General features: G+C 48.4%; 1 protein-coding gene across 8 annotated transcripts in view; it reads left to right on the forward strand.

Moving 5' to 3' along the window:
• HIVEP3 (HIVEP zinc finger 3) overlaps positions 1–24,962 on the forward strand; it is a 542,129-nt gene that overhangs the window by 415,304 nt on the left and 101,863 nt on the right. For all 8 annotated transcript variants that reach the window (XR_012421655.1, XR_012421658.1, XM_015437619.4 and 5 more), the window contains one exon: positions 690–888. The gene's annotated coding sequence lies outside the window, so the exon portion shown is untranslated. The remainder of the gene's footprint in view (positions 1–689; positions 889–24,962) is intronic.

The following is a 24,962-nucleotide window of genomic DNA, read 5'->3' on the forward strand; positions in this document are numbered from 1 at the left end:
AGAAATGTCTATTCGTGTCCTTTGCCTACTTTTTAATGGGATTATTTGGGTTTTGCTTGTTGAATTGTTTAAGTTCCTTATAGATTCTGAATATTAGATCTTTGTTGGATGCACACACAGTTTGTAGACATTTTCTCCCATTCTGTAGGTTATCTGTTTGCTCTGTTGATAGTTTCTTTTGCTGTGCAGACGCTCTTCAGTTTAATTAGGCCCACTTGCCAATTTTTGTTTTTGTTGCAATTGCTTTTGAGGACTTAGCCATAAATACTTTCCCAAGGCTGATGTCCAGAATGGCATTTCCTGCAAATTCTGTTTTTAAAGGGCTTTCGTATCAGGCCAGGCCCGGATAATCCCCCTCTATTAAGGTCAGTTGTGCCCTGTAACATAACCCAACCATCCATCCTATTCACGGTCCTGGGGGCTATGGAGGTTCTGTGCACCAGGGGAACCAGAAATCTTGAGGGCCATCTTAGAATTCTGCCTACCACACCAGTGAAGAAATAGAGGCTCAGAGAAGTTAAGTGTTGGGTGCAAAGTAGGGGGATGTGGGGATCAGGCCCTATACCAAGTAAAGCCGCTTGGGAGCAGTTGGGGGCTTGGTCCTCCGGGGACCAGGCAGGGATTGTTCTGTGTCTAAAAAAGTTGACCAAGAAAACTCTTTGACCATGTTTCTCAATCATCTCCTGCAGGATTCGAGGCACAAACCCAGCAGCCTCAACCTAGTTCATGGAGGAGCCTCGCGGGGTCCCGGCCAAGCAAGCCCGCCCCTCTGGTGGGAAGAGCGGCGCCTAGGAGGAGGGCGGCTGCCGCAGGAGTGGACATGAATGCTGGCTTTCAGAGAGAACAGCGTTTCAGTTTTGGTCATCGGAAGTGGTGCCTTCAGCACAGGTGGGAAATGGGGGCTGTTGCTGAATATGCTTGCCAGGCGCCATGTTGGTCTGTCTTGCATGAGCTTGCTTAGTTCTTCCTCTGAAAAATGTATTATTGTTATTATTAGTGTTATCGTTGCCTTCCTGATGCCTCTGTGAAAGTTGTTCTGGAAGTCCTGAACCTTTCCTGGTCAGGAGTAGAGACCTTGAGTACCAGCCACTGGCTGCTCCTCCTCACGCTGTCTCCCATGAAATGCAGTCCTGCCCTTCCCAGTTCCTCAGTTTCAATTCTGTCCTGGCAAAGGACACATTTCCTCTCAAAGGACCACAGCCCCCTCTCGAGGGGCCACAGCCTCCACAAGCCAGTCCAACTGTGTCCTCCGGATAGCCAGAGCTCTACCCTCTTCTCCTACATAATGGCTCTTGCCTGAAGACCACCCACTGCCCACCCAATGCCTAGTCAGAGGAGCATCATGGGAGTTAGAGACATAACAGCAGGTCTTCGGTCCCCTTTCTCACCCCACCTGCCCCCAAGTTGTAAAGAATTGAAAGGATGTCAGGTTTGGGGCAATGATTCTTGGAATTTCAGCAATTTCAACAGCAGGGCCCCAGCTCCCGAGATAGTGATCAAATGGGCCTGGGGAGAGGCCGGGTATCAGCTTATGTTTATATATGCATTTAGATCTTCAGGTATGTGCTGTGGTTTCAGGCTAGATGTTCAGACTGCAGTACAGGTTAGGTGTGCAGTATTAGAAGCTCGTTGGGTCAAGAACAAGTCCTTGGATGTTTTCTCTGGTTTGGAGAGCCAGAATCACCCAGAGAGCTGGGGATCAGAGAGAGGGTGCCTGGTATGACGAAGGAAGGGAGGGAGGGAGGGAGTTCTCTGGCTTACCCGTGCCCTCTGCATCAGACTCTTGGGGGTTGGGGACGCAGGAATCTATGTTGATTCTGATGCAGTCAAGGCTTGGGTACTCCAGGGCCTCTTTCTGGGGCCCTGGAGATGCTCATCCTTTCCTGTGTTTGGGTCTGTGGTCCCAGCTGTGATTTCCAAGGTGACATTTCCCAGCCTGGCATGCCAGGAGCAGTGACTCTTCCGCTTCTCTGAAAGCTGAAGTTTCCTCACTGTATAGAGAAGGGGATGGAGCCACAGGCAGTCCTCAGAGATGACATCACTGTTGCTGCCTGGACTGTGGGTTGGCTGGGGCCTGGGCCTCTGCCCACAATATGACAGCTTGGGCCTACCAACCCCAGGCCTAGACCAGGGTTCTCCTGAGGAGGTAAAGGAATCATTCCCTGGATTCCAAGGAAGAACTGCACATTGGAGCCTCATTTTGAAAGGCGATGTTTGTTGTGGTACTTAACAGTGTAGACCCACCCTGAGTTCAAATCCCAGCCCCGACTCTTAGTGGTTGTGTGAGGCACTTACTGGTTTAAGAGGCAAATTGCTCCATCTCTGCCTCATCCTTCTCACTTGCAAAATGAGGCTGGCAGTGATACCTGCCTCGCAGGGTTGCTGGGGAAGGCCCCTAGAATGTTGCCAGCCACGTAACAGGGACTCCCCAAATGTGAGCCGCCCTTCTGGTGCATGTGGGCAGTTTGGCCACCACCCTGCTCTCCCAATTACAGCCCTGTGTCCTCTGCATGCCCTGCCCTCTGGCTCCAGTGCTGCGTACCTGAGGTCAGGGTGAAGCACGGGAACCGATGCTGCTGCCCACATGGTTGGTACTTTACAGACAGGTTCGAGTCCTTCCCAAACCTCAGTGAGTCTGGTCCTGTTGCCCCTGTTGTGCACATAAGGAAACTGAGCACAGAGAGGTTCAGTAGTTTAAAGACAGCTACACAGATGGTAAGGGGCAGAGCCTCTGGTTACAAAAGACCTAGCACTTTTTTCTCCACCAAGATGCTACCTGAAGAAAAACAATGGCAGCTTCAAGGATGAACCCTTCCCCAGGAATGTCTACATGTTCACAGGAATCAGTCATGCTGTAATGAGTGGGGCATCTGGCTCGGCATCCTGGGTAGGCACTTCCTGGTACCTGGATTTAGCACTTGTTTCCTTCTGTGCCTATCACTGCCATTTAGGGTCTCATGAGCAGTCTCAGGACAGGATCTGGGTCCATTCCATGAGGTGTACAGCAGATACTTGAACTAGTCCAGAAGCGGAAACCTCTGAGGGATGCAAGCCAGAGATATGGGGGAACTGTCCAGGGAGTCTAGATGGGGGGTCCTCTGCAGACCTGGCATTTCCCTCCCCTCCCCCCGCTTCATGCCCAGACTCTCTGTTTGTCCATGTGGGCTCAGCCAGCTGCTTGGAAGAATCTGTAGAGTATGGGACTTGCCCAGAGGGAAATGAGCTGTCAGTTCCAGTGAGAAACCTGGCTCCTGCCTCTGCCTGTGCTCTCCCTGGGGAAGAAAGTACCTGTGATTAATGAGGTGCTGACTTGGTGCTGCTGGAGTCCAGGTGATCATGGCCACTGCTGGCACGGCCCTCCCAGCCACCAGGGAGGAGCTGGGATATATGGCATCCAAACAAGACAGAGGCCTGCAGTGCTGCAAACGCCCCGGTGGGGAGGGCAGTGCGGCCCATCAGCACCATGGGAGGCTTGGGCACAGCTGTGTGTGGAATTACCGAGGGCAGGGAAACATGGAGTCACAGCCGCTCTTCAGAAGGGGCCAGAAGTGGGGCTCTCTCCAGAGTAAATGTGATTTCTGAATGAGGAACTAGAGGACAGATCTCATTTGAAAATGGATATGGAAGCAATTTCTCAGTAATGAGAAACTTGAGCAGTTTTCAAACTTTTATAGTCTTAGAAGCTATTTTTAAAAAGCCAAATTTTGCATGGAATGTCAATATATAAAACAGGTTAAAGTGACGGTTTATGAATACATTTATTTTTTAAGTTCAAATTTTTAACATTGTTTAAAAATTCTCATTTTTATTCCTATTTCTTATCTCCAAATGATTGCGTTTTAGACTTAGTCTAATTTAAGTCAGATGCAAAAGGCTTTTTTTTTTTTTAATTAAATATATACTGTCTTGCTCTGTTGCCCAGGCTGGAGTGCAGTGGTGTGATCATAGCTCACTGCAACCTCAAACTCCTGGGTTGAAGGGATCCTCCCACCTCAGCTTCCTGAGTAGCTGGGAGTACAGGCATGGACCACCACACCTGGCTGTCAAGTTTTTGACATTTGTATATTATTTATTATGGAAGTTACATTTATTATGTTATTAACGATGCCTCTGTTTTGATGCACGAACACATTGAAATCTGAGGTTCTAGATCAGGAGTTGGCAAACTATTGCCTGTGGGCCTAATCCAGGCTGCTGCATGATTCTGTAAAGTTTTATTGGAACATAGCCACACCATTTTTTGATGCATTATCTATGGCTGCCTGTGACTGTCTGTTTCACAAAGTCTAAAGTTCTTACTATTTGGCCCTTTTCAGAAGAAATTGGCTGACCTCTGTCCTAGATCATCATTGTATTGCTGTATCAGCTGCAATATCTAATATTCCTTTTTCTTTCTTGTTTCATTTGGCTTGGCTGCAAAGTATTAAGGAATTCTTTTTTTTTTTTTTTTTTTTTTTTTTGAGACGGAGTCTTGCTCCGTCACTCAGGCTGGAGTGCAATGGCATGATCTCAGCTCACTGCAATCTCTGCCTCCCAGGTTCAAGCTATTCTCCTGCTCTAGCCTCCCGAGTAGCTAGGCTTACAGGTGCGTGCCACCACACTGGCTAATTTTTGTATTTTTAGTAGATATGGGGTTTCACCATGTCGGCCAGGCTGGTCTCAAACTCCTGACCTTGTGATCCACCCACCTCGACCTCCCAAAGTGCTGGGATTACAGGCATGAGCCACTACACCTGGCCAAGGAATTCTAAATCACATCCTTAACATGATGTGAATGGTAACAGATTGTTAACAGCTTGCCTTAAAGCCACAGAATGGTCTTCAGTTCAGCATTGTCTGGGCATCTGGGGAGGAGTAGAAGGGAATTCTGGTTTGCATCAGTGACAATATCAAGCAACTGCTTGAATTCCTTCCTATTACACCATCTCACACACAAGTCAGACAGGAAGCCCCCCCATCATTTATGATATTTTCATGATAATCCACATAATACATTGCCTTATCATTGAAAGCTTCAGAGTGTACTTGCTTGTATGGTTTTACGTATGCATACACGGTCTTGAATTTAAAAAATGACAACACAAAGCTACCCAGTAAAGAGCTCCACTCTTCCTAACTGAAGACACATTTCGACAGTGAAGGTCACCATCTACCCAGACCTTAATCTGAGGTCTGCACAAACCAAATTAAACCAGCAGCACTTGCTGGCTGTATTCAGTGTGTTCCCATGTGATATAGAGCGTGTTTGAATATGTGTACATGGTCATTTTCTGTTAAAATTGGAGTCAAACTGTGCTTTTAGAATAACATTCTCAAGGAACATTTGAAGAGCCTCCGAAACACTTCCATGGAACACAATCTGGAGACTACCCCTTCAGCAAATATTGGTGGTTCTCATCTTTGTACTTGAGGATAATGGAGGGGCCATGGACGCTGAGAGCTGGAGGCAGAGGAGGAAGGAGGAGAGATGGGGAGGGGAGAAGTTGAGATGGTGCATGGAGAGAGCAGTCAGTAGTGGAAACAGTACTCTGGCAACCCAGGGAGGCCATGTGAGCTTCTGCAGAGGCTTGGGATGTCTCCCAGCAGTTGTTGATGAGCAAACCCAGCTCCTGGGGCTGCTTTAATGACTTCTGGCCTGCGCCTTGGAAGAAAAGGTGCAGAAGAGCATGGAGCAAGGTAAACATGTGTGCAGAGAAGTGGGGGTGGGGAGCATATATGTCACTTCTGATCGGCACGCAGAGAGCCTCTGTGGTCATTCAACAGGTCAAGGTGTGAGGCAGTGAGGAGGTAAAAGGACAGCAGAGGGGCCGGGAGAATCAGCCAGGGCTGGCACAGGAGGAGGAGGGCCTGGAGCATGGGCCGTGTTTGTGAGAGACCGACGTGGCCCCAGGACGGTGGTGGCTGGGATTGGACATTGGCCTTAGGCATTTGAGGCAAAGCCCACTGACCCAGGAATGAAACCCAGGAGTCCTGACTCCCAGGCCGCCTGCCCTTCCCTTAGTGGGTACAAGGAACAGAGCCAGGTTTTTGGAGGCCATGGGCTAGACAAGCCCCAAGGGGATAGAAAAGCCCCTGTGCTTTCTGAGGTTGTGCTGCTCACCCCATAGAAAAGGGACATTTTTAGGTTTTAAAAGGATGACCTCATTTTTTTCTTATTTACATAGCCCTGTTTGTTTATACAGCCCTTTAAAAATAGCAAGTGTGTGCTAAGCTTAGTGCTCTCTCTCCCACCACCAGTGGCAGAGCCACCGTGTGGGGAGAAACACCTTTTTATCTTAGAGAGGGGCAGCCTTGTTTCCGAGGACAGATGGGAGCAAAACGGGACAGGTAGGAAGTTTCGTGGTTTCTCGTGTCGCTTCTCCAAAATAGCCACACTGCTGCCTCCCACTTCCTGCCTGACTCGGCTGGGGTAGATTTTCTCCTTTAGAGGATTTGTGTTCTGTGTATTCCCAGGGAGGCTCGAAGGGATCTGTTGCCAAAAACATGCTCGACCCTGAAGCCCTGGGGCTTGGCACTGAGGGCCCCAGCTCAGGTTTGGAACACTGGGTTTGCATCCGGGCTCTGTCGCATACTAGCTGCGTGACCTTGGGCAAGTGACTTCACTTCTCTGTGCCTCTTCAGTAGGATGGAGATAGCAACTCTAGCTATATCCAGCAGTTACTGTGCAGATTAAATGAATATGTATGAAGGGCACAGCCCAGTGTGGGCACATAGCAACTCTTAATGAATCTCTTAATTAAAAAACAGCAATGTTGTTGTTGATCTCCATCCCCTTCCTGGACAACTGGACCAGCCTCCCAGCCACCTTCCCTTTCCCCTGGCTTGCCTGCTCCAGCGCATCCCAGCGTGATCCCAGAGTGATAGAAACATGAAACACAAATCTGACCCTGCTATCTGCTGCTTAAAATCCACCCATAGCTTCCAACGCCTATGGCAGGAATGAGCATTCTTTTGCTCTGAATGGCCAGATAGTATTTGAAGCTTTACAGGCCATTTGGTCTCTCTTGACTTTGTCATTGCAGCCTGGAAGCAACCACAGATAATATGTAAAAAATGGGCGTGGCTGTGTTCCAGTAAAAATTTATGTTTGAAAACAGGCAACCGGCTGGATTTGCCAACCCTTGACCTACAGGATGAATCCAGACCCTTAGCTCAGCATTCCTAGTCCAGCCTATTCCCGTTATCTCCATCCTTCTTCCTTCCCCACCCCTGCTCTTGTGCAGGACATGTCACACTTTAATCCTTTGCGTGTGCTCCTCCCTCTTTCTGAGTTTTCCTTCCCTGCCCCCTGAGTGCCCCTCCCCCATGGCATTAGGACCCTTACTCTGGGATTCTGTGGTACCCTGTCTTTATTTCTACCCTGGTCATATATGCAAGTTCCGTCTGTCTCTCCATGAGAGGGGCTCCCCTCTAGGCAGGGGTTGGGCCTTCCTCTTCTGTACACCCAGCAGGGTGCTGTATAGGTTTCTGCAGGTTCTCAGTAAGCATTTGTTATTGAACACAAGGATCTGCAAGATGGATGGTTGGCCTCACGGAGCTCACAGTCAGCTTAGGAAGCTAGGATACAAGCCAGTCAAAAGCCAGCCAGCAATCCAGGCAGGAAATGATGATGGCCCATGTGTTTGGCCCTAACTCATGTCAAGTGGCGATTCTGAGCTTGACAAAGGAAGGTGAAGGTATTTCAGTTGGTTGTTGCAGGATGGGAAAGAGACTTGCAGAGATAGGGAGGTCAGGAGGTCTCTCCAAGTTGGGGAAATCATAAGAGAAGAGCAGACCTGAGCAGGCCTGGAGGCTTAGGCCTCTAATCCCAGCTACTTGGGAGGCTGAGGCAGGAGGATCACCTGAGCCTGGGAGTTTGAGACTAGAATGGGCAAGGTAGTGAGACCTCATCTCAAAAACTAGAAAAATAAAAATTTAGCCAGGTGTAGTGGTCATACTCCTGTAGTTCTAAATATTGAGGCTGAGGCGGGTGGATGGCTTGAGCCCAGGAGATGGAAGCTGCAGTGAGCTGTGATTACACCACTGCACTGCAGCCTGAGGGACAGAGCAAGACCCTGTATCAAAAAACAAAACAAAACAAAACAAAAGAAGAAGAAGAAGAGCAGGCCCACTGCTGGGCTCAGGGTGGGGAGTGAACAGATCAGTCTGGCCATAGCTGTGGGCCCTCCATTGGAAGACAGAGGGGGCCAGTACTGGAAAGCAGGGCAAAGGTTTCATCAATGAGTTGGGGGTGGTGAGGAAGCTTAGACTTTATCCTGTCAGCCAGAATTTCTCCAAGTGTAGTCCACACACCCTCCCATAACAGAAATACCTTGAGTTTCTTTAAAATGCAGATTCCAGGGCTCTGTCCCATACTGGAGGCCAGGAGGCTGAAGGGGGTCAAGGCCATGGTCTGTGGGAGGAAGAGGCTGCACCATGGCTACGGGTGCACCACAAGTATTATTCAGACTGGTGTCACCTGTAGGAAGCCGGGTGATGCCTTTCCCAGCCGGACTGGGGACAGGTGAGGTGGGAGTGAATAATGCTCCCAAAGGGCAGATGGGAACACCCAAGCTTAGAGGTGGCAAGTGACTTGCCTAGCGTCACACTGTGAATTACTTGCAGGTGTGGGGCTGACCAGTTCTGGAACAGGCTTCCTCTCCCAATCTCAGGGCCTCGGCTGGTCCTGCAGGTGCCACAGGTGGAAAAAGAAAAGGCCAAGGGGAATGCCTGTGGTACCCAGCACTGCCTAGTGCACAGTAGTGGTTGGTCAGTAACTGTTGAACAAATGAGGGTTTCTGTTTGCTTGAGGGAAAGGGTAGGGGTGGAGGGTGAGTGGCTGGGTGAATGGGTGCTATGAGGACAAAGGAGAGTGGAGTTTAGATGTAGCGCTAGTGTCGCAAGCGTGAAGGTTTACCAGACAGAGGAGTGAAAAGATGAGTGGGGCACTAAGCATATTGAATGTGAGAGCTGCTGGAAATGCAGGACTGGGGAGTGCTGGGCGGGGCAGGTGATGTGTGCAGCTGTGGAAGCTGCTACCAAGTCAAGGAGAGCAGTGCAGAGAGAGAAAAGCAGGGGATTAGAGACCAACACTTGAGGACTGAACACAGGCATCTAGGAAGAAAAGGCTTGGATGGAAGAGTCAGAGAAGTGCTCAGACAAGTGAGAGGAGAGGCAGGGCAGGACAGGAGATCAGAAAAGGGAGATTTGAACAGCCAGTCACCTAGGCAATTTAGTTTGGGCCGCTCTTTAGAATAAAGCCAGCTAACCTAAAAGAAATTATGTCATGGGTAAATAAAAATGTCAATCAAACTAAAACTGAAATCACGAGTTTCTGTTTGCTTGAGGTTTGTGCTCCTGGCCAGCGTAGCTGCAGGTGTGGGAGAGCGAGTGGAAACTGGACCCACCTGTGCCACCTGTCAGGACAAGCCCTGCCGTCTTGCCTCTGTTCGGGCTCTGTTTGGCATGCCTCCCTGGGATCGTTTCGGTGCTCCCAAGCCTTTGTCCTCCTCTCCTGTGTCTGCCTTAGCACCTTTCCTCCTTTCCTTCCGTCTCTTTTATTCATTCAACAGATATTCTTTTTTTTTTTTTTCTTGAGACGGAGTCTCGCTCTGTCGCCCAGGCTGGAGTGCAGTGGCTGGATCTCGGCTCACTGCAAGCTCCGCCTCCCGGGTTCACGCCATTCTCCTGCCTCAGCCTCCCAAGTAGCTGGGACTACAGGCGCCCGCCACCTCGCCCGGCTAGTTTTTTGTATTTTTTAGTAGAGACGGGTTTTCACCGGGTTAGCCAGGATGGTCTCCATCTCCTGACCTCGTGATCCACCCGTCTCGGCCTCCCAAAGTGCTGGGATTACAGGCTTGAGCCACCGCGCCCAGCCCAACAGATATTCTTGGGACTAAAGCTTATTCGAAGGAACTTAGCTGCGGCCCCCAAATCCCGCAGGGCCTTTGAGTCACCCACTAGAGAGATTGAAACATGGAGACGGAGATTCCTAGACCTGCAAATTCAGGAGTGGCCAGCCATGCCTGGTTGCTCACTGCAGCTAATCGGAGCAGCCTGTCTGGGGCTACCTCTGCGAATTTCCTATTCTGGAGCTGCTTTACTGGGGCTGGTTGGGAGTGGGGGACTGAGGCCCAGGTGCCTGGGTGTTTATTCTATATGGCTCCAAAAATATAGCATTCGGGAAGCCTCCCAGCTAACCTCCCTGGAGCCCTGGCTCTCCCTCTGATGAGCCTACATGTGCCACCAAAATCGTCCCCTCCCCCACTCCTAACAGACATATCAGTCAGTTGACACCACAGCCACCATCATCATCCTCATCCATCCTCAAAGAGATAGTCATCCTTACCTTTGGCCCTACTTAGACATAAGGGACCAAGCACCATTCTGGGTGACAAAGCACAAAACACCTGCCTCTGGGAGTTACATTCTGGAAGGGAAATAAACAAACATATCGTCACTACACACACATGCACACTCTCTATAGACTGTATTTTGTGAGATCTTAAATACCTAAGTGTATGTAAAATAAATGTAAAGATATTATCTTCTTAAGTAACATACATAGTATGTGACAAGGTGGCAGTCAGGAAAGGAATAGGGGGTGCAGGGGCTGGCAGGTTGTCGAGGTTTGGAAATCAGGCAGTCAAGACGGACGGAGAGTAAAGACCTGAGGGAGGCGAGGAGCAAGTGCTAGGGGTATAAGAGAAGAGTATTCCAGGCGGAGGCAGGATCAGCCTGCTGGGAACAGCAAGGAAGCTGATGTGGCTGGAGGAGTGGGGGTGGGGGCACAGGAGCAGAGGAGGCTGGAAGGGAGGCAGGCACAACATCCGGAAGCCCTGGGAGGCCTGAGCAGAGAAGTGGACTGTCCTGCCGAAGGAGGCTGTGGAGGCTGCCCTGGAGAGGGCGGGGGCAGCAGCCCGAAGCCAGCTAGGAGGCGGGGACGTGACAGATCAGGAGGTGATAGAGTCGTACACCAGGGCGGCAGCTACGGGGGCCATGGGGAGGGCTCTGATTCCAGTTCCATTTTGAGGTCGAGCCAACATGATTTGCTGACAGATGGGACGTGAGGTATAAGAGAAATAGTTCTGAGAGGGGAGCCAGGCTGACACTCACATGTGTTCAGTCTTCTCTCAGACTAGTCAACTTCTTCAAGCCTCAGTTTCCTCATCTGGAAAATGGGCCAAGTGGATAGATAACTTCCTAGATCCCTTTTGGCTTGGGAAACTCATCCTTGAGCTCAGGTCACTGGGGCCTGGTGTGGTCAGGGAAGGCTTTGAAGAAGTGAGTGGAACTCGGGCTTAAGAAAGGAATTAGACCAGACACCACCGAATGGGACAGGGGCACCCAGGCAGAGGGTTGCCAGGCCTGTGAGTGGTGCCCGAGGATGGCAGGCAGACACTGCTGTAGGAGCACTGGGCCTCGGTAGGAGGCTGCCAGGAGCCACAGGGATAGGCACACCAGCTCTTCAACACTACGCCCTTTAGAATAAACCAGCAGGTTCAGGGCCCGAGCACATTTTGCAAACACTGAGGCCCTCAATTTTCAGCATTTTCAGATGGACATGCTTAGGCAGGAAGGAACAAGGCTTGGCTCCTGGCCGGGGGAGAGTTAACCTCCTGGCCCGGCATTGCATAACCGCAGAGTCTGCTGAGCGCAAGGAGACTCTTCTGTGTGGCAGCCAGAGTGGCAAGCCTGGTGGCTCCGGGCTCTGGCACCGTCCCGCAGCGGAACAAACAGCCCTCCCTTCCCAGATAATGGCCCTCATTGAGCATTGTGTCCATGGCCAGCGCCCAGCACAGGGCAGCTCAGCCTGGGTAAGTTTCCTCTCTTGGCTGCTTAGCAAAATATTTATACTACGCCTTTCTAGTAAGACGGTTCCTAGGAACCAGCAGGCAGAGAGCTGGGGAAATGCACCCACCAGTGACCCTGGTCCCAGCTTAGGGAAGTGCTGCCACACACCCAATGACATGTGAGCCTGGTGCGGTCATTGCCCTCCAGGGCTCTTTCATAAAAGAAGACACTGAACTAGAAGATGCCTAGAAGCCTGTCCAGTTCCAAAGCCATTGGCATCTTCTCTAATTAAAGAGCGAACTCCAGTTTCTTATGATTTGGCCGGTCTTTAATATCTCACAAAGGGCCTCTTTCTCAGGAAGGCATGTGTGTGATTTGGGAGAGGTGAAGATGAGAAGTCTGAATCCTGCCTACTTGGTTCTCTCCTGCACACCATGAATGTCAGGAAACACTGTTGGTATCTCCTGTGCACTGTCAATGTCCCTCTCTGTTTCTTTGAATGGGGAGCAAGGGGCATAAGCCAGATCACTCCAGGCGGTGCTGCACTTTAAGAGGTATCTGGACCAGTCCTCGGAAACATGCAGCCCCTGTCAGAAGAACATTTGAAGAAACTGAGTAACAGAATGCTTGAGAGGCAGACTTGCTGTCCTCAACCACCCCAGGGGTTGTCTGGAGAAAAAGGGTCAGAGATGTTCTGTGTGGTCCTTGGGACAGGATCAAAACCAGTGAGTGAAAATCACATGGCTCGTTATTAGGACCATAGCCCAAACAACAGGCCCCATACGTATTTTAACTGAAAACACACACATTGACCCGTGTCTCCACCTCTGGGAATCCGGCCCATGGAACAATGCATCAGTCTGTAAAGATATGTGTATAAAGGATGTTTATGGCAAAATTCTAGTAGGAAAAATTAGAAAAAAATATAATAGTAAATGTAAAGGTATTCCATCCAAACCACGGTCCATCATTCAGCTGTTAACAAGATTGAGGACAGACCCTGTCTCTCTGTTTAGAAAGGCAGTACAGGAGAGTGGTTAGGAGCACAGGGTCTGAAGACAGACAGCCAGGGTTCAGATCCAGATCCCACCACTTACAAACTGTGTTGCTTGACCCTCTGGCCATCACACTCCTCTTTGGTAAAGTAGGGATTGCAATAATGCCTGTTGTTTAAGCTTGTTAGGAGCAGTAACTGAGTTAATTATGTGAGGTGCTTATAACTGTGCCTGGTACAAGATAACTGCTCAAAATCTGTTGGCCTGTAGCCTAGAAAGACTGTCCATGAGGAAGGCAGAGTGCTGAGGAATGTACATAGGGTGGTGCCATTTATAGAAAAACCGAGCAGGTGCAGTAGCACAAGCCTGTAATCTGAGCTACTCAGGATGCTGAGGCCGGAGGATCATTTGAGGCCAAGAGTTTGAGACCAGCCTGGGCAACATAGTGAGACTCCATCTCAAAAAACAACAACAACAACAAAAAAAAGTCTCCCAATCTTCCCTGCTTCCCATATCCTGTTTGGGGGAAAAAAAAAAAAAAAAAGGAATTGCTATTACCTCAGGCGGAGAATGGCCTGAGAGCAGCCTCTAAGGAAGGCTGGAGTCTCGAATGGCAGCTTGGACCTGTGCCCTTGGCAGTCCCTTCAACCCCGAGACTCTGTGTCACTCTTGGAAATCTCAAAGTACGTCCTACCCTGCCTTTAACTGAACGGGATAGTCTGCTGTTTGCAAAAATATACTTGCCAAGACACGTCCTTTGTGCAGGTGGGGAACAAAGATGTTGGCTGGGGGTTAGTTCTACAGACTGCCCATTGCCCTGTGGTGGCACTCATCAGTGGAGCCCACATGGTTCCACTTGGGGTGCTCTAAGTTTCCTCCTAGACCCATGGGTTTGTATGAGCCATGCCAACCATGACACCATGCCCTGTCTGAAATGGACTGCACCTTGGTCGGGTACATCATGCTCAGATCCACCCCCGACATGCCACAGGCTTTGGGAGTGGAGGGAGAGGTCACAGAAGCCCCCCAGCTGGGGCCTGTCTCTTGTGGAAATCAGTCATTTCTTCTCCCCTTTGGTTAAACCACTTGAGATGCGGTTTAGAGTGCCATATTAGCAGAGAGAAAACACTTAAAGGAGTCTTGGAGTTACTCATATATTTAACAAATATAAAAAATTTCAAAATATTTCAGCCAAGCAGCAATAAAATACATAATATAACACTAGTGAACTCACCACTCTGCTTAAAAAAAAAAAAAGACTTGTCAAATACAGTGGAAGCCCCTGCCTCGCTTCCACAATGTGGGCCCTTTTCTCCTGTGCTCCCAGGAGCGACCATCATCCTGAACTCGGGGTTACCATCCCACGGTTGTTTTCTGGGTTTACCCTGCCCCCACTGGGCTTGCCCTGAGTTGGGTGAGGCCCTGTGCCTCTCTGCCCACAGTCCTTTCCTGTTAGACTCCTTTGGTGAGTTTCAGCCTTTGGGTTACATCTAAACGTCCACCGATCCTGACACTGTTGCTGGGCAGTCCTGATGCCTGTCCTGTCACTGGCCTTGTGGTCTTGTGCGAATTCCTTTTCTTCCTTGGGCCCAGCATCTTCACCTGTCAAACATGGGCTTTAGACCCTGCTTGAGCTCCCTCTAGCTCTAGGCTTGTGTGGTGGGATGGGGAAGCCAGGCCCAGGGCTCGCCAGGTGGAGGAGATGAGAGGTAGCCCCAGTACATCCCAAGGTGAGGGACGGGCCGATTTCCCAAGTGCAGGACATAAACCACGAGTAGAAGATGAGCTGAGTTTAGGAGAACATACTGGAAGTTCTTTAACTGAATAGTATAATTATTTATTTGATTCAATAAAAAATACTAGTTGGCAGTTCCTCCTGTGGTCCCTATTGCTTAGGAAGAAGCAATGTTTAAACAAGTCAAATTCAAGTCAAAGTAAATTAAACTATTACATAAATAGCAATATGATACGATGGCATTATTTCTGACAAAACTTGTAACAGTGGTCACCAAATGGCACAGTGTTTCCCAAACAGGAGCTAATGACTTAAAGGGTGGGGCCCACCTGGCCTTCTGAGATGCTGGGAGAGCCAATCGCCTAGCTCAGTGCTAGATGTCAGAGCCCCGGAAGTATTGGGAGGATGACTTCATGGAGGGCTCCCTACTTAAAACAACATGGAAGAAATTTCCTTCAGATCTTAGTGCCAAGAAGAGCTTTGCTTTTCCTGAGGAACTGGCCTGTGTATCATCAGAACACAGAGATTGTGCAGCTACCTGTGTTGCCCTTCTTCCTCTGACTGCTGTATACTAAATCTGTGGCCCCAAGAGAGCTACCATGAGGGGCCTTCTAAGTGACTTATCCATCTTCTTCCATCCCTTCTGGTCTTTCATTTCCCCTGGGTTGATTTTTCATTTTAAATTTGTGTTCCTATTTTGTGTTTGTAAATTACCTCAAATATGCTGTGGAATAAAGCAAGTTAAAATCGCAAAAAGACAAAAAGGGGATTAACTAATTAGTTAATCTATCTGTGCACAATCTGTACATGACCAAAGCACGCTTGGCTCTGCTCAGCCTGTTGGGACCTCCTATAAGGAACCGAAGCCCTGTAGAAAGGAGGCTTGCCTTCGGCAGAGAGGGTGGGAAAGCGGTTGGGATGGCCACTGCCTGTTTTCCACCCCTGGATTGGAACCATCTAAACCCTTGGGATTTGCCCCCCCTGTTGAGCTTTGAGATCATCTCAGAAATGGGACTCTCCCTGCAGACTCAGAGCCTTTAGACTCAGGGCTGGTGGCCCTTGACACGCCTCTCTCGCCACCAGAGCACTGTATTTTCAGGCAACTGTTCCTTGGGGAGGAATATTGAGTACCGTCCCATGTGCCATCTGTTTCTGACCATTCTGGTTCTGCTGCTGACCCCAGACTGCCCATGTTGTGGCTACCTCTCCCATCTGAGTCCCTGCACTGCCCAGTCACAGACATCTGCTGCCGGACCCCACGCTGCCCTGATGGCTCAGAGCGGCCCGCTCCAACCTGCATGATCTCACAGGCATTGTGGCACGAAACACTGATATTTTTAGTGCAAATGATGAAAAACGTTATGCTAAGTGAAAGAAGCCAGACACAAAAGGACATATGGTGGGTGATTCCATTTTTATGAAATGTCCAGATAAGGCAAATTTATAGAGACTGAAAGTAGCTGAATTAGTGGCTGCCAGGGGCTGGAGGGAAGGGAATGTGGAGTGATTGCTAATGGGTACAGGATTTCTTTTCAGAGTGATACACATATTCTGGAATTACATCATTGGGATGGTTGCACAACCCTGTGAATTTTATGGTATGTGAATTATATCTCAATTTTTGAATAATCAAACGACTAGACACCATTTAAAGAGTTATGTTTATGAGAAAGATATTCAAAGTTTACACAATTCTACTCATTAGCAAATTAATAGGCCCCTTTTCGCAGGAGGATTTAAAGTGACTTCTGCAAACTATTAACTGAAGCTTTCCACAATTTTAACTTCATTCATTTGTTTATTCATTCATCACTCACAAACGTCCATGAGTGCCTACTGTGTGGCAGGCACAGAGAACATGAAGGTGATTAAAATACAGCCCCTGCTCTCCAAAATGTGTAGCTGGGGAGATGGGCATGTGAAAAGATTAGTACAGTGAGGGAATACAATATAAAATGTCACGAGGCCAGGTGTGGTGGCACACGCCTGTAATCCCAGCACTTTGGGAGGCTGAGACGGGTGGATCACAAAGTCAGGAGATCGAGACCTTCCTGGCTAACACGGTGAAACCCGTCTCTACTAAAAATACAAAAAAATTAGCGGGGTGTGGTGGCAGGCACCTGTAGTCCCAGCTATTCGGGAGGCTGAGGTAGAAGAATGGCATGAACCTGGGAGGTAGAGCTTGCAGTGAGCCAAGATTGTGCTACTGCACTCCAGCCTGGGCAGCAGAGTGAGACTCTGGCTCAAAAAAAAAAAAAAAAAAAAAAAGTCACAAGACCCGCCCCACACGTTCCAAAGTAAGCAACAAGCAGCCAAGAATTGACAACTGTCATTGCCACCAGAGAGGGGAGCTGTGAGTGGCCTGGGCTGGAAGGCAGGGGTATGTTCCTGCTCAGGAAAGAAATCACTCACTCAGGCCAAAGCCTATTGGGAAAGCCACTTGGAGAGGATGCAGCTTGTTAGAAGGATTTGGAGCTCTTGGGAAGGGAGGGGGTGTTCCTGCAGGCAGTGAGCCCCCAGCAGCTGACTCAGCGCCCAGCGTTCCTGGCTGTCCTCCACTGCTCCCTGCCCAGGGAATCCTCTGCCCTGTCCACGTCCCTCAGAGCCTCCTTGGGCACTTCCTGGGAGGAGGTGCTACATTCACCTTGCTAGGGCCAGGTTGGGACAACGAGAGGCAGAGACTGCCCCATTTCTGTGTGGCAAACAAGAAACATGGTTATAGGTTCTTCTGAGGCTTCAGTTGAACCTCAGACCCTAAAGGGCCCAGCTGTGCCCATCTCTTCCATGCAAAGATGAAGGGAGGGGACAGGAGCTGGCACTGTGGTACACTGAAGGAGGCACTTAGGAGGGTGATGATTGTAGGTTCTGATGAATTCATTTTTTTATGCCAGCAAACTCTCCTGGTCCCCTGAGTTCAGGATACCGTATTTGTCCAGGCTAAGGATAGCTCAGGAATGCAGAAATGAGTCTGATCCTGGGCAGGACTCAGGGAACACCATGAATCCTTGAGAAGCATGGGATAGAGAATCAGAGTCCTGAGCTGTGGATCCAGTCCAGCCACTTTCCACCTCTCTGAACCTCTGTTTCCTCATCTGCAAAATGAAATGATAAGGCCCTTCCCAGAGGGCTGTTTTGAGGAACTTCTCAGTTGTGAAGTATGTTCAGACGTTGTGTTTGCAGTCTAAGGGGGCATTTGGAGCCATGAACAGGAGGTCTGCAGGGAGGAACTTGGGTGAAATTAAATGAGATGGTGGCTACAGGGGCCTTTGGTGAGCTGTAGTCACTGCCCTAACATAAGGGGGCATTGTTAGGATTATGATCCATCTGAAACAGGGGTGTAAACACCTGCCAGGGGAAGGCGGAATGGGTTCTGTCTGGGATGGTAAGGGGCTCCAGGGAGAAACTGGCGGGGGTGACAAGAAGGATTCGGCTGAACAAAGAAGGGAAGACGGGGGACTGGGCAGCAGGACAAGGGAGGGGCTTGAACCCTGGCGGGAGGCAGAAAGGGTGAGAGAAGCTGGGACACACGTGGGTGGGAGTGGGAGGAGGAAGGTGGGGAGGCGGGAGGAGTGGAGGTGGGATCACAGGGTGGAATAGCCAGACTGCCAGGCAGGAAGGTGAGGTGAGGTTGGGTCCTGTAGAAAAAGCCTGGGCCATCGAGAAGGGACAGTTTATATCCTCACAGACCTAGTCAGGAGGTTCATCTGGGGCCAGAATCAGGTGCTCTGGGGTGAGCCGACCTCAGGCAACCGGAGCTCCGAGGCTAGGGAGAAAAAGCATCCAGAATGTCAGGACGGGAAGGGTCCCCGGAACCCAACTCTAGTCAATACCATATTTTTGCGATGTGGGATCAGGCAGCACAGTCTCACGGAGGACTTGCCTGGTTGCTCGGGGCAGTGGGAGAAAGCCAGGCAGGTCTCTAGATCCCCAGGCCTGAACAATATTTGAGTTTTCCCTTGCTTCCTTGATTAAAGGCTGCTGGAGCCACACATGGAGGTGAAATGGGGAAGTGGTTAAGACACACACTGCAGACCCCCTGCCTGCCTTGGCTTGCAGTCTCACTCTTTATTAAATGTGTGCCCCGGGCGCATGATGGAACTTCTGTGACTTCGTGTCCTCATCTGTGAGATGGACGTAAAAACATTGCCGGCCTGATAGGATCATTCTGAGGACTGAGGACATGTCAGGTTCTCGGCAGAGAGCCTGGCACGTGGCGCTCTGTCCCCGTCAGCGTTTCTTAGGATTATTATCCCAGTTGCTCCACAGTTTGTGTCTTTGTTACGAGATGGAATTTGCCTTCCTTAAACCACCTTTGGTTTAAGGAAGTCCCTTTGCCCGTGGATAGCTTATCTTCTGGCTTTTCTGTGTTTCTCAATTAAATGTTCTTGACTTGCGCCTGGGTTACATTATCATCCATTCAACTTAGCATTTGTTTATTTGTCCACTCACTCATTCATTTGCTCATAATTCCCTGGACAACCCGTGACCTGTGTTTGGAACAGGGGTGTAACATACGCTAGTAATTTTCTCAAAGGGTCACCCTTCTGCCCCACACCCTGAGCCCATGGCCGCCTTTCTCCCAGTATGGGATTTTCAGAGTTCGCCTGGGTGAATGGAAGAAAGGCTATATGAATTGCAAGAGCTTATTTTCTGGAAATGCAGCCCCAGGAAATCATACTCGACAACATCATCTTGCTCAGGGAGCACAGAGTGGGAGCTTAGGGGGTCTCAGGGCAAGTTTAAGAAGGCTGAGGACTGCTCCCCTCAGGCACACAAACAGTGCATTCCCTGAGTGCTTTTGAGAGCTCAGATATTGTCAAAAAAGGAAGATCTGGAGGTCAGATCAGGACCTAGAGTGAGAATGCCTGACAAGAAATTGCGTTTGGAATTCAGTAAGTATTTATTGAATTAAACCGGGCTCCCTGGGTGGGGCTGGAGAAGCTGGACAGGTGGTACCCTGGTCTGTGGGGTCCTCTCCTTACCAGAGCTGAAGGAGGTTGTGGGCCACTGCCCCACCAGTGGTCGATATTCAGGAGTGGTGCCGTGAGCCTGCTTTGCAAGAACCGTCCCTCTCTGGCCTGTCTTACTGGGTCTCTTTCAAGAGGCTCAATGGGAATGCCCCTCGCTCCATCCAGCAGGACTCCCCTAGGCCACCAGCCTCAGTACTCTCTTGTTCTCACAAATTCACCCACCTAGGGATGTAATGGTGAATGAGGCTCCTTGACCTAAAAGAACCCTGTCCTGTAGGAGGAGAAGAGCTTGTAAACAAATACATTACCACAAGGTGTAAGACGTGTGATAGGAGCAAAATGTCTAAGGTACAGAGGTGACTGACCGAATGTAAGGGGGCCACAGAAAGCTCGCTGAAGGATTTGATGTCTGAGGTTGTGTATTAGGGTTCTCCAGAGAAACAGAGCCAATTTTGTGTGTGTGTGTGTGTGTGTGTGTGTGTGTGGTGTGTGTGTGTGTGTGTATACAGAGAGAGAGATTTTAAGGAATTGGCTCATGCAGTTGTGGAGGCTTTTCAAGTCCAAAATCTGCAGGATATGCCAGCAGATTCTAGGAAGGAGGAGCCGAGGCCAAAGGCAGTCTGCAGGACCTCCCCTCCTCTGGGGAGGGCACTCTTAGAATCTGTTAAGGCGTTCAACTGAGTGGATGAGGCTCACCCATATTGTAGAAGGTGGTCTGCTTTACTCAGAGTTTACCAATTTAAATGTTAATCTTGTCTAAAAAATGCCTTCACAGAAACATCTAGAATAATGTTTAACCAAGTGTCTCGGCCTATGGCATAGCCAACTTGACACAAAATTAACCATCACAGGTGGGTTTAAAGGACATTGAGGAGTTTGCTACATGTCTAGGAGGGAAAGGGCATTTCAGCCAATGGGAACGGCATGTGTTCTGAGAATTCTCCAGCTCCGTGTGGCTGGAAACACAGACGGAGGGAATGAGAGAGGTGAGGCCTCCAGAGCCACGCCACGGGGCCTAAACCAGTGGGGAGGCTGAAGGATCTTAAAAAGGGGAGTCATTTTGGATTGGAGACAGCCTTTGAGCAAACTTAGAGGTTAGGCTGGAACCCTTTCTCCTGGTACACTTAGTGTAAATAGCTTGCTGAATCTCAGCTGTGGTAGCTAACAGTGTACAGTGACTTTGCTGATTACCCACCTCCAAAGGCAAACACAGCCTGCCGGGTGCCCACACAGAGGCTTGCAGGCCCTTAGGCGGTCGGGTCATTGACTGGTGTCCACGGACTACCGGGCTGCCCAGGTGAACAGGGCTGGCTGTTCCTACCCTCAGTGGAACTAGGTGGGCATTGTGCATCGGTGGGGGCCCAGGTTCAGGAACATCAGAAGTATTCTCCCTAAGGGCAGACACTGTGGAGTTCTGAGATGATGCCCTCAATGCGAAGAGTTCATCTTCCTGTCTGGTGTCCACATCCTGGAAGGGACGTTGACCTCAGCCAACGAGTCATGAATGCATTGATTTCCTGACTCCTGGAGCACAAGTGCCCACCTCCACTTCTTCCCTAGGAATTGGTATGATGACCGTGAAAACCTTTTTTTTTTTTTTTTTTTTTTTTTTTTGTGAGACGGAGCTTCACTCTTGTTGCCCAGGCTCACTGCAACCTCCACCTCCTAGGTTCAAGCGATTCTCCTGCCTCAGCCTCCCAAGTAACTGGGATTACAGGCATGCACCACCACACCTGGCTAATTTTTTTTTTTTTCAGTATTTTTAGTAGAGATAGGGTTTCACCATGTTGGTCAGGCTGGTCCCAAACTCCTGTCCTCAAGTGATCCACCCGCCTTGGTCTCCCAAAGTGCTGAGATTACAGGCGTGAGCCACCGTGCCCGGCTGAAAGCCATTTTTGAAAGGATGACATCATAACAGCATTAGAAAACAAGATAAGAAGTCATCCGTGGGATGGAAACATTCCTAAATCTTAGGAAGATTGAAAGCCCATGAGGTTGCACAGACAGATAAATCAGCGCAGGAAACATTGCAGCCTAGGACTCCAGAAGTCTCAGTGATTTTTGTCTCAGAAGAGCCAAGCATAGTTCAAACTGAGAGCCAACAAAGCACAGAAGAGGAATGGGTTAGCAGTGTTCTCCCCTGAGAGCTCTTCCGAAGAGCAAGTACAGTTGGACCCCTCCCCGCCTTCTTCACGAAGGGGCAGGCAGCCAGTGGCCGCCAAATTCCCCAACAAATGCTCTCTGAGGAAAGTCTGAGACAGCAGCTGAGCAAGGGTGTTTCAGACCTCTCCAGCAGACTGGATGTGGGGCAGGAAGCCAGGAAAAGGATTGGCAGCTCCATCTCAGGGTGAAGTATACCATTATGCCCACCATGGAGAAAAGTCCTTCTTTTGGCAATTGTGGGAGTTCCCTGGCCACTTCCTGTCCACGGTTGTTACTGGGAGACTTGCCACACTGCTTCACCCTCTTACAGGGAACCTTTCCGTGACTGCCACTCTCACATTCAAGACTGAACTGGTCAGAGAAATAGATGAGATACCTCACAGGAAGCCCTATGTAGTTAGTATTCCACTTATATCTTTTTTTTCTTCTTCTGTAGTGATGGAAATTTTAGCCAGGCACATGGCCGCTCAGCTAAACACTACACTGCCTCACCCTCCTAGCAGCTAGGGGTGGCCATAGGCTTGTGTGAGCTGAAATGACAAGTGCAACTCCAGTTATTTCCTCCCCTTTCTCATTCCCACTGAGTAGGGTGTGGATGTGATGGTGGGAGACAGAAGCCACATGCTGTGAATATCAGAAGACCAAGATCAAAGACGCCCACACGGTGAAGCCACCATATCAGCCATGGCCACTTAAACTCAGATTGCACATGAGACAGAAATAAACTGTCTCATCTAAGCCACTCCTGCAGTTAGGTCCTTGTTATAGGAGCTAGAACCTGTATCCTAATACATATCCTAACTTTGCAACATAATCTCTCATTCGTAAATACATTGGATAACCAAAATCACCAAACATTGGAAGAAAACCAATAGCATGAAAGAGAAGGCCTAAAATGGGGGGGGGGGGGGGGGAAGGAAGAGCTTATTTCAAAGGAAACAGTTTGAATATAAGAGAGCCCAAAACTAAATTATCAGTAGTATGCTTAACAATAAGTAAGAGTTCTTTCATTCACCTCCGTAAATGAAATAACCTGTAATATAAGAGGAACAGGTTGCTATGAAGATGGCACAATTGGAGAAAAGGAAATACTTGTCGAAATTGTAAAATATGATTATGGAAAAAACTTCGGTGGAAAAACTAAATAACACAATGGATATGCATGAAGACCAGATTGGTCATTTCAATATTAAAACCAAGAAAACCTCCCAGAAAGTAGAGCAGAGTCTCAAGAAGAAAAAATTAACACCCATGGAGGATAGATCCAGAGGTTCAGTATCCATCAACTAGGAGATCTAGAACTAGAAGCCACAGACAGTCAGGCAGTGGGTAGAAATAGTCAAAGATATAGCCAAAGAAATTTCCTCTGAGTTGAGAAACACACATGGCCAGGCATGGTGGCTCACACCTATAATCCAGCACTTTGAGAGGCTGAGGTGGGAGGATTGCCTGAGCCCAGGAGTTCAAGACCAGACTGAGCAACATGGTGAGACCCCATTTCAATTTAAAAAATAAAAAAAGAAACACACACAGATTTTAAACTAGAAAGATCTTACTGAATTTAGGGCAGGAATTAGTAAAATGAACATTCAGACCCATCTTGGTGAAATTTCAGAACATCAAGGATAAAAAATAAAAAACTTCCAGAGAGACTCAAAACTTACCTCAGAATTTCGCACTAGTAACACAAGATGCTCCAGTACAGTGAAGTACTTTCACAATTCTGGAGGATAAACTAAGAATCATCCTGTCAAACTTTGAAAAAAAATAGTTTTTTAAATGTGTAAGATTCAGAAAGTTTATCACTCGGTCACCTATATTTTCTGGAAGATAATAAAACCTCCTGGAGTTATTTCATCAATCAAAAAAGGAGTCCAAAATAATTATTAAATGAGGTTCAAAAAGAAGTGAAGGAAGCTATCCATTTTTCTTCTTGTGACCAAGTTTCAGTAACGTGGAACCACTTGCCTTTCTCGTGAGTTCGTTCATACTAAGTGGCTCTGCAGGCAATGATATGTTCATAATCATATTGTTAACTAGCTTCACTTTTTAGAATTATCCTATAGAGTAGGCTTAATTATACTGTCGACGAGAATGTAAATGTTATGTGAAAGCAATAACATATAACTAGCAAAAATCCGAAGGTGGGCAGGGGGAAGGAAATGGAGAGAAGAGAATGTGGACAAATTTTATTGGTCGTAGTAGGAAGTGAATAGACACTGTCTAAAGTTGATAGATCAGAAAATCGCAACTTAAGTATATTACTTGACGATGCTAAAAGCAACTGCCAGAACCACCAAAAATTGGTAACTACCAAAAATTGTGAGATGGGGTGGAAGAAAGTTGGGAGAGAGAGTTTGAATGCAAAAAACTCTGCAGTTCACAGCAGAGTCAGTACTGTAACCAAGTGAGGATGGTTTGGAATTCTGGGGCTTAGAAGACATCAGATTTTAGAGAGATTAATAATTTGAGAAGAAGTGGACTTCATAACCACACCACTACTATATCTCTTCAGTACTTGCTGCCATCCTAACACATCTGTCCTACCATTCCAGACATCGGATGTATCATGACCATGAGAAGGTTCATTTGCTCACTCAAAAAATGTTATGGGGAATTTATTTAAATAAACAAATCTGAAAGCTGATTTGATTCATGCCCTCAGCCTCACCCCTCCACTACTATGCTCTGCACACCCAACACTCTAATCACATTGGACTTTCTCATACACTTAGGATTTCCCCCAGCATCTTTCTGTCTTTCTCCCACTCATCCGCTTTTCTGCTTGGTGAGATCCTGTTCATCCTTCAGAGCCCAGTGTGTGTATCTCTAAAGCCTACACTGGTGAACCCTCCCTCCCCAACCCCAGGAGTCAGCCTCTCCCAACCTGTACTGGGAACCTGTTTCTATCATGGCATCTACCACCCATTATTATCTTTTTGGTTCTTTTTTCTCTTTCCCTATAAGCTTTGTATTTTTCAAGTGTAAAGCCCATGTCTTTTCAAAAATTGAGGTATAACATACATACAGTTATGTACACAAATCAGAAGTGCACCACTGTACTGGAATAGTTTTTTTTTAACATATGTATGTGTGTGTGTGTGTGTGTATGTGTGTGTATATGTGTGTGTGTGTGTATATATATGTACATATATGTGTGTGGAATAGTTTTTTTAAACATATGTAGGTATGTGTGTATATATATATATGTAATATCTATGTAACCACATCAAGATGTGGAACAATTGAACACCCAGAAAACTGCTTAATGCCCCTTCGTAGTAAATACCCACCTGCCCCATCAGAAATCAGAAACCACTATCCTGA

The sequence above is a fragment of the Macaca fascicularis genome, chromosome 1 (genome assembly GCF_037993035.2).
Source record: "Macaca fascicularis isolate 582-1 chromosome 1, T2T-MFA8v1.1".
NCBI classification, from domain to species: domain Eukaryota; kingdom Metazoa; phylum Chordata; class Mammalia; order Primates; family Cercopithecidae; genus Macaca; species Macaca fascicularis.